The sequence below is a fragment of the Mandrillus leucophaeus genome, unplaced genomic scaffold, assembly GCF_000951045.1.
Source record: "Mandrillus leucophaeus isolate KB7577 unplaced genomic scaffold, Mleu.le_1.0 Scaffold876, whole genome shotgun sequence".
Classification (NCBI taxonomy): domain Eukaryota; kingdom Metazoa; phylum Chordata; class Mammalia; order Primates; family Cercopithecidae; genus Mandrillus; species Mandrillus leucophaeus.
Genome location: NW_012109541.1, coordinates 1,041,159 through 1,049,066, shown reverse-complemented (window position 1 = coordinate 1,049,066; position 7,908 = coordinate 1,041,159). Strand labels below are relative to the sequence as shown.

General features: G+C 39.9%; 1 pseudogene; it reads left to right on the top strand.

The window, feature by feature from the left end:
- Nucleotides 1-5,897: 5,897 nt before the first annotated feature.
- On the top strand, nt 5,898-7,448 carry LOC105531260 (annotated as a pseudogene).
- The last annotated feature ends 460 nt before the right edge of the window (nt 7,449-7,908 follow it).

Sequence of the window (7,908 nt, the reverse complement as noted above, 5' to 3'; positions counted from 1 at the left end):
GCTCTCACCCAGACTGGAGTGCAATGGCACGATCTTGGCTCACTGCAACCTCCGCGTCCTAGGTTCAAGCAATTCCCCAGCCTCAGCCTCCTGAGTAGCTGGGACCACAGGTGTGTGCCGCCACTCCTGGCTAATTTTTTGTATTTTTAGTAGAGACGAGATTTCGCCGTGTTAGCCAGGGTGGTCTCCATCTCCTGACATCATGACCCGCCCGCCTCGGCCTCCCAAAGTGCTGGGATTACAGGCGTGAGCCACTGCGCCCAGCCAAAAACTTGTCTTTAATAACAATTTAATTAAGATATTAAATGTTACTTCTCAAGTAGTGGAGAAGCTTAAATGCCAATTAGGATTTTTTAAATGTTGCAGCCATTTAAAAATTGAACTCTGACTTAACACTTGATGGTCTTTTGGAATAAATGAAATCATCCAGGAAGAGAGCTAGTTTTAGCTACTGCTTGATTCTGTGCTTAGAGAATACCATCAGGGTCTGTTTCTAGGTGCTGCACTGTGGTCCATAGCATATTCAACTTTACGTAGTTATTCTACTTTCAAGTTCTGCAGCGGAAGAATTGCCTCCTGCAGCTTCTTTATAATTCTAGGGATTCCCACACACTCTCTCTCTGACTCAGATTGGGTCAATGTGCTCATCCCATCCTTTAAACACTCATAGTGACTGGGGTCTGGGTGGGTGGACGATGGTGGTGAGGTGAGCTCTTTCGCTTAGGCTCCACCTCACAGTAAAGAGGAGTCACCTTTTCCTAAGCACATGAATTGGGGATGCGGTTGTTCATCCAAAGCAAAATTGGGGTATTGTTACCATCATGAGGAAGAGTGGATACCCTGGGGAAAAAGAACATATATCCACCCTAAGGTAGAACTCAGATGTTCTAGCAGCAGAGCTGGTCAGAATTTGAGGTCAACGATCTCTAGACTGCCTCATGAAATTCTTTTTTCTGATATAGAACTTTAGAAAAGAAGGGTATAAATATCAGTTGAGATATTAAATACTGTCATATCATTGCTATGGACTAAATTGCATTATCTCTCCTGTCACTCCCAATTCATATGTTGAAGCTCTAACTCCCAATATGATGGAATGTATTGTTGAGGATTTGGAGGTGATTAGGATTAGATGAGGTCATGAGAGTGGGATTAGTGGCTTTTTTTTTTTTGAGATGGAGTCTCGTTCTGTCACCCAGACTGGAGTGCAGTGGCGCAATCTTGGCTCACTGCAACCTCCACCTCCCGGGTTCAAGGGATTCTCCTGCCTCAGCCTCCTGAGTAACTGGGACTACAGGTGTGTGCACCATGCCCTGCTAATTTTTTGTGTTTTTAGTAGAGATGGGGTTTCACCATGTTAGCCAGGATGGTCTCGATCTCCTGACCTCATGATCCACCAGCCTTGGCCTCACGAAGTGCTGGGATTACAGGCGTGAGCCACCGCACCTCACCCTAGTGGCTTTTTAAGAAGTGGAAGAGTAAGAACTTTGACTCTCTGTCATGTGAGGACCCAGGGAGAAGGCAGTTGACTACAAGCCAGGCAGTAGATCTTCACCAGACACTGAATCTGTTGGCACCTTGATCTTGAACTTCCCAACCTCCAAAACTGTGAAAAGTAATGTCTCTGATTTAAGTCACCCAATCTCTAGTTTATTATAGTACCCCAAGCAGACTAATACAATTGTGTTCAGGAAATGAATAGTTCAAAGAACTTGTCTTCATAGCCCAGACATGCTTTTGGTATATAAAGAGTTATTCTAGTAAAGGTCATCAAGTGTTTCTATTGGAAGAACATTCAAATGTAAAATGTTTGGCCAGGTGTGGTGGTGCACACCTCTAATCCCAGCACTTTGGGAGGCCGAGGCTGATGGATCACCTGAGTTCAGGAGTTTAAGAGCAGCCTGGCCAACATGGTGAAACCCCGTCTCTACTAAAAATAAAAAATTAGCCGGGTGTGGTGGCACACCCCTATAGTTCCAGCTACTCGGGAGGCTGAGGCAGGAGAATCGCTTGAACCCAGGGGGCTGAGGTTGCAGTGAGCCAAGATGGCACCACTATACTCCAGCCTGGGCGACAGAGACTTCGTCTCAAAAAAAAAAAGATTGTTTTTCAGTGTTCAGTATGTTTTCTCACATGCCTATCTAGCAGTGATATCATACAACTCAATCTGTATCTTATGGACAACCACAAAGCATCTTGATTTGGAAATATATATACCTCATATTCGTATTGACAACATTATCCAATCATTTGGAAACATAATTTATGAGGAAACTAAAGGTACTGCATTTCAGCCATTTTGTCAACGAAGTCTCTACCTCAAGTAGTTCACTAATGAGGAGAGAGATTTATTTCTCAGTATCAAGTTTATGACATGAACATCTGTTTTACAGCCAATATTTACCTGATTTTTTTTTCATCTTTAATTCTTGGACTTTAGATAAAAAGGACAAAGTAAATCACACAGTCAAATTGGCTGATTCCACATAAGCTCAGAGAGAAGAGTTCTCTTTCAGAAAAATGATTTAATCTTAAATCTGTGTCTGAAAAAATATCATCTGTAAACTTTAGCTGGAAAGTGTTCTAAGAATGTAGAGGTATTCCGCATGGTTTTGATTGTGTTCATCCTGAAAGATTCAATTTAATAAGAGAAAGGGTTGGGTCTTTTGAAAACAGTAAGAAAATCAATTATCAGAGTTTCCATTTTCTCTGGGCAATTTTCACCATTTCAGCATGCCCAAGAGAGAAATGACGTGTGATTTTGTTATGCTGAAGAATTTGGCAAGCCGGCTAATGGTCTTACTAAAAGTGAAGAAATCCCTTTGGTGGCAGATGCAGGAAGTTATGTCTGAATCATTTGGAACCATTGTAGAGAAGCCTTTGTTCCAAAAGAGATGTGTGGGGATTTTCTTGGGAAGAAAAGGTGTCTGAATATTCTTAAACCTCAAACAGATTTATCAAACTTGCTGCTTCATTTAATCCTTTGCCAAATGGGCTCATTTTTCATCCAACAGACTTCTCCCTAGCCATCTTCATCTTAAAAAAAGTCACCCTCAAAACTCATCTTGTGTTTCTTTCACTGCTGTGATGATGAAATCTGTCTCAAAAGAAGCACGTCAGTGTTGACTTCATCATCTTAGAGGCTGTAACATACAGGTAAGGCTGTTACTTAAAAACATACTCTCAGAAAGGTTTTTTGGAAGTTTTTAGGGAGGGGGTGAAGAAGAACTAGGGAAAGGTAGATGGTGAATAGAATAACCTGAAGTCATGAGTCAAGTTCATGTCAAACTTTGACAGTAAGTCAAAGCAATATCACTGAACATTGGTGAGAATAAATAGAAATGGAATGAGACTACAGAGGAAAATGAGTAAATTTAGTATCCAGAAATACTCTTAATGGGAAATTCTATTAGCTTGTCTCTCATCAGAGTTAGGTGAAGTAATAATCTCCAAAAGGCGGGGCTATTACCTCTGCAGGCATTTAGAACTGGTCTGAACAAATCGGCTGCAAGCTTTTTGTGGTGGAAGAATGCTGTAGAACGGAGCTGCGAAAGCAAGTATAATTTCTCTGACTCCCTCTGACTTTCACTTAATTATGTACAGGAAGTTCAGAAATCCTGCTGCGTCTTTCTTGCCAATTTCAATACAAATTCTCCCTGGCCAGAAAACTGATCATTTGGTATATAACCTTTTTTTTTTGGTTGATTCCTTAGGTTCTCCACAACATCATCTGACATTCTGCTACATAAATAGCTATAATTTTAAATAAAATGAGTCAAACACTAGTGTCAGGCATTTAAAGAGGCTCTCTCACCCTTTAAGATCACTATAATCCCTCTTTTACATAAGAGGCAATAATGCTCAGACTCTAAGCTAGTGAGTTGAAATGCAAACTCTGAACCATCTCATCAGACTAAAAAAGAGCATAGGTTTAGATTCAAATGAACTCCTGTGTGAATTCTGGCGTAGCATGCCTATTTCTGTCCCAATCTATTCTATAATCTCCTTTATCCTTGTAGTGGAATTATTTTAAATTCTATCTTGAGACCCTTGTCTGGGAGTTTATATGATTCACTCCATCACTGCCCAAACGAGATAGACCAGGCGGCTGGATCCTCCTCTTAGTAGAGGTGGATGCTTTTTTAGTGGATGTAAATGGATCAATCCATGACTTAATTGTGCATGAAATAGAGATTTTTAAAATTTTTCTATAACCAAATTCAATTTCTGTCATAAATGCTAAATTTCTACCTGGTAATGACAAATTTAATTCTTCTAATTCAGGATAAACCTAGCCAAATTAGGATTTTTAAGACATTATTTCACGGTAAAATCATTCAATTTAGGCTTCTTCCCCCAAATTTCAATTAGCCCAAGTGGCATCTAACTTTAAGGAGGTGTTATATGAATTAGGTAACCCCAAGTTATTTGCATTTCTTCTTTTCCTAAGAATGGAAGTAGCAAGGTATAAAGTGTTATAATAATAGTAATTTGCGAAGAGGTAAGACGATCTTACAGGAGTAAACCAGTTTGCTGGAAATCGGTATTTTCAGTTAAGGGCCAAAATTGTGTAGCATTAGCTCCCAGAAAGCCCCTGGAATTGTGCCAGCAGACGCAGCCATGAATTTGGCAGTGGCTGCTGTAGCCTTAAGGCAAGGTAGGTCTTTGCTACAGGATCAAAGGACAGACTGTAATAAGCTATGGATTTTTGGTGCTTTCCTTGTAATTAAAGCTATTATGGAATCGGAATTTTATTTAGAAGCTTCTTTACTCCAATCAAAAAAGACAGTACATTCAATATTAGGACTTTACTGTCCTAATGAAGAGCAACTTCATTTGCTTTAAGAACACTGCAAGATGGACAATTTTGGAAACAGATGGAATTCTCCCAAAGTGGCCACTATAATTCCAAATCATCATTGGTGAAATAGTGCCAGTTTGTGAGATGTGTGCAAGCATTTGGGTAATAAAGAAGCAAGTGTCTGTACTGGCAGAAGTGCACACTTGAACTGAGATTACCCTTGGGCAAATGATCATGGTCAGTTGAATGTGTTGGTTCTGCGTTTTTTGTCTTGAGCCCCTAACCAGTGGTTGGCCACCCTTGACCCAGAGACTTGATAATTTGTGGCCCTCAGCAGATAGAATTTTTGAATATTCTGTCTCTCATATTAAGTGTCAGTTGTAAACACAGAACAGAGGAAAAATGGACCTTGTACAGTTTTTGGTTGGTGACGTGAAGTAAATTTCATTTACTGGGGAACATCAGTTTGACAAACTTTTTATTAACAGCTTTGTTGAGGCCAAATTGACATACAATAAAATGCACATAATTAGACAATAAACATTGAAAAGCTTTGACATTTGTTTGCACCCAGCATGACAATCAAGATAATGAAAATATGCATCACAAGCTTCCTCATGCCCCTTGGTAATACCACCTTCTTCTCCCTGCTCCCCATACCTCTGAGTCCTCAAGCAACCACTGATCTGCTTTCTAACATGGTAGATTAGTTGGTGTTCTAGAATTTTACATACATGGAATATAGTATGCATTTTGAGAAAAAAATACATGTTTTTTCACTCAGCATAATCATTTTGAGATTCTTCCATGTTTTGTGTGAGTCAATAGTTCACTTTTTGCATTGATTTGTATTCTGTTATATGGGCATACCAAAAATTGTTTATCCACTCACCTGAACATAAACATTGAAGCCTTTTCCCCCCCGGGTTTCTGCTGCTATAAATAAAGCTGCTATAAATGTTCATCTACAAGTTTTGTATGTATAGATATATGCTTTGTTTTCCTTTAAGTAAATATCTAGGAGTGGAATTGCTGCATCATATGGCAGGGATATAATTAGCTTTTTAAGAAACTGTCAGTTGCTCCATTGTGCAACGTGGTAATGGCGGCAACAAAGCCAGGGCTGCTCCGTGAAGAGGAAGCAAAGAGGGCTTGCCAGGACAGTGATGGAGAAGAACAAAAAGGGAGGATTGCCTCAATAAAAGGAGGGCAGCTTTGCCAGTTTGTAATTTAAAATACTGAAGCAGAGTCTTTGAAGCAACAAGGAAATGCACACTATGCCAAGGAAGCTTACCATGAAGCTTATAACTATTAGACAAAAGCCACAGATATGTGCCCTAAAAATGCTAGCTATTATAGTAATAGAGCAGCCATATTGATGATGCTTGGAAGGTTTTGGGAAATGCTTGGAGATGCTTTCACAGTCAGTGAAATTGGCTGATGGTTTCTTCCGGGGACATCTACGAGAGGGCAAGTGCCACCTCTCTCCAGGGAATGCCATGGCAGCACATTGCAGTTTTCAGAAAGCCCTAGAACTGGATCATAACAATGCTCACTCGCAACAGGAGTTCACAAATGCTAATGCAGTTGTGGAATAGGAGAAAGTCACAGAAACAGGTTTTGAGAAGTGGGCTTTTCAGAAGGTTGTTTTCTGCATGGACTATGCCCTAGAATTTGCTCCTGTCTGCCATCACTTCCATATCCCTCAAAGCAGAATGTTTAGCAATGCCGGGTCATTATCCAGAAACACAGTCTGCGGCCAGTGACATTTTATGAATGGATTCCACCAATGTGGATGCTCTGTATGTACGTGGTCTTTGCCTTTACTATGAAGATTGTATTGAGCAGGCAGTTGTTCAGTTTTTTGTACAGGCTCTCAGAATGGCTCCTGACCATGAGAAGGCCTGTGTTGGGTGCAGAAATGCCAGAGCATTTAACACAAAGAAAGAAGACTGGAATAAAGCATTTAGGGAAGGAAATTACAAACTAGCTGATGAACTGGACACGGAAGCCCTGGGATAGACCTCAACAATATAAAAGCAATTGCTAAACTCTACTGAAACCGGGATACAGTTAATTCTGAGCTTGGGAAACTAGATGATGCAATAGACAGCTGCACAAATGCAGTGAAGCTCCTGGCGCTTACATAAAAGCCTGCTTGAGAAGAGCTCAGTGTTTGATGTACACAGAACAGTATGAGGAAACAGTGTGAGGCTATGAAAAAAGTATATCAGATGGAGAAAACAAAAGAATACAAACAGCTCCTAAAAAATGCACAGCTGGAACTGAAGAAGAGTAAGAGGGATAATTACTACAAAGTTCTGGGAGTGGACAAGAATGCCTCTGAGGACAAGATCAAGAAAGCTTATTGGAAACAGATCTTTATGTACCATCCACATCGGCATGATGGAGCCAGTGCTGGGGTTCAAAAGGAGGAGGAGAAGATCAAGGAAGTGGCAAGGTCTTTACCATCCTCTTTGATTCCAAGAAAATGATTCATTATCACAGTGGACAGGACCTGGATAAGGAGGACATGAGTTTGGGTGATTTTGATGCAAACAATATCTTCAAGGTATTCTTCTATGGTCCTGTGGGCTTCAGCTTTGAAGCGTCTGGTCCAAGGAGTTTCTTTCTTCAATTTGGCTAATGAAGGGCAACCATCCAGAATCCAGAAAATGCAGTCACTCAGTTTAAATATAATTAGTAGATCATTTCTATTGAGAGGAATATTCAAATCTCCAACCATAATTTGTCTGCCTCTCCTGTAGTTCTATCAGTTTTTGCTCGATGTATTTTATTATTAGGTGCATAAATGTTTAGATTTGTTTATGACCTCCCTTTGTCATTATGAAATAAACTTGAGAAATTCCATGTAATATTGTTTGCTGTGAAATCTATCATGTCTGATAGTAATATAGTCACTACAACTTTCTTTTAGTTAAGGTTAGCAAGATTATCTTTTTCTGTCTTTTAACATCTAATGTGTGTGTTTGTGTGTGTGTGTGTGTGTGTGTGTGAAAATGAATAACACCAAAAGCACTTTCTTTGAGAAAATCAATAAAATTGGTCAATCTCTAGCTAGACTGATATTAAAAAAAAAAAAAAAA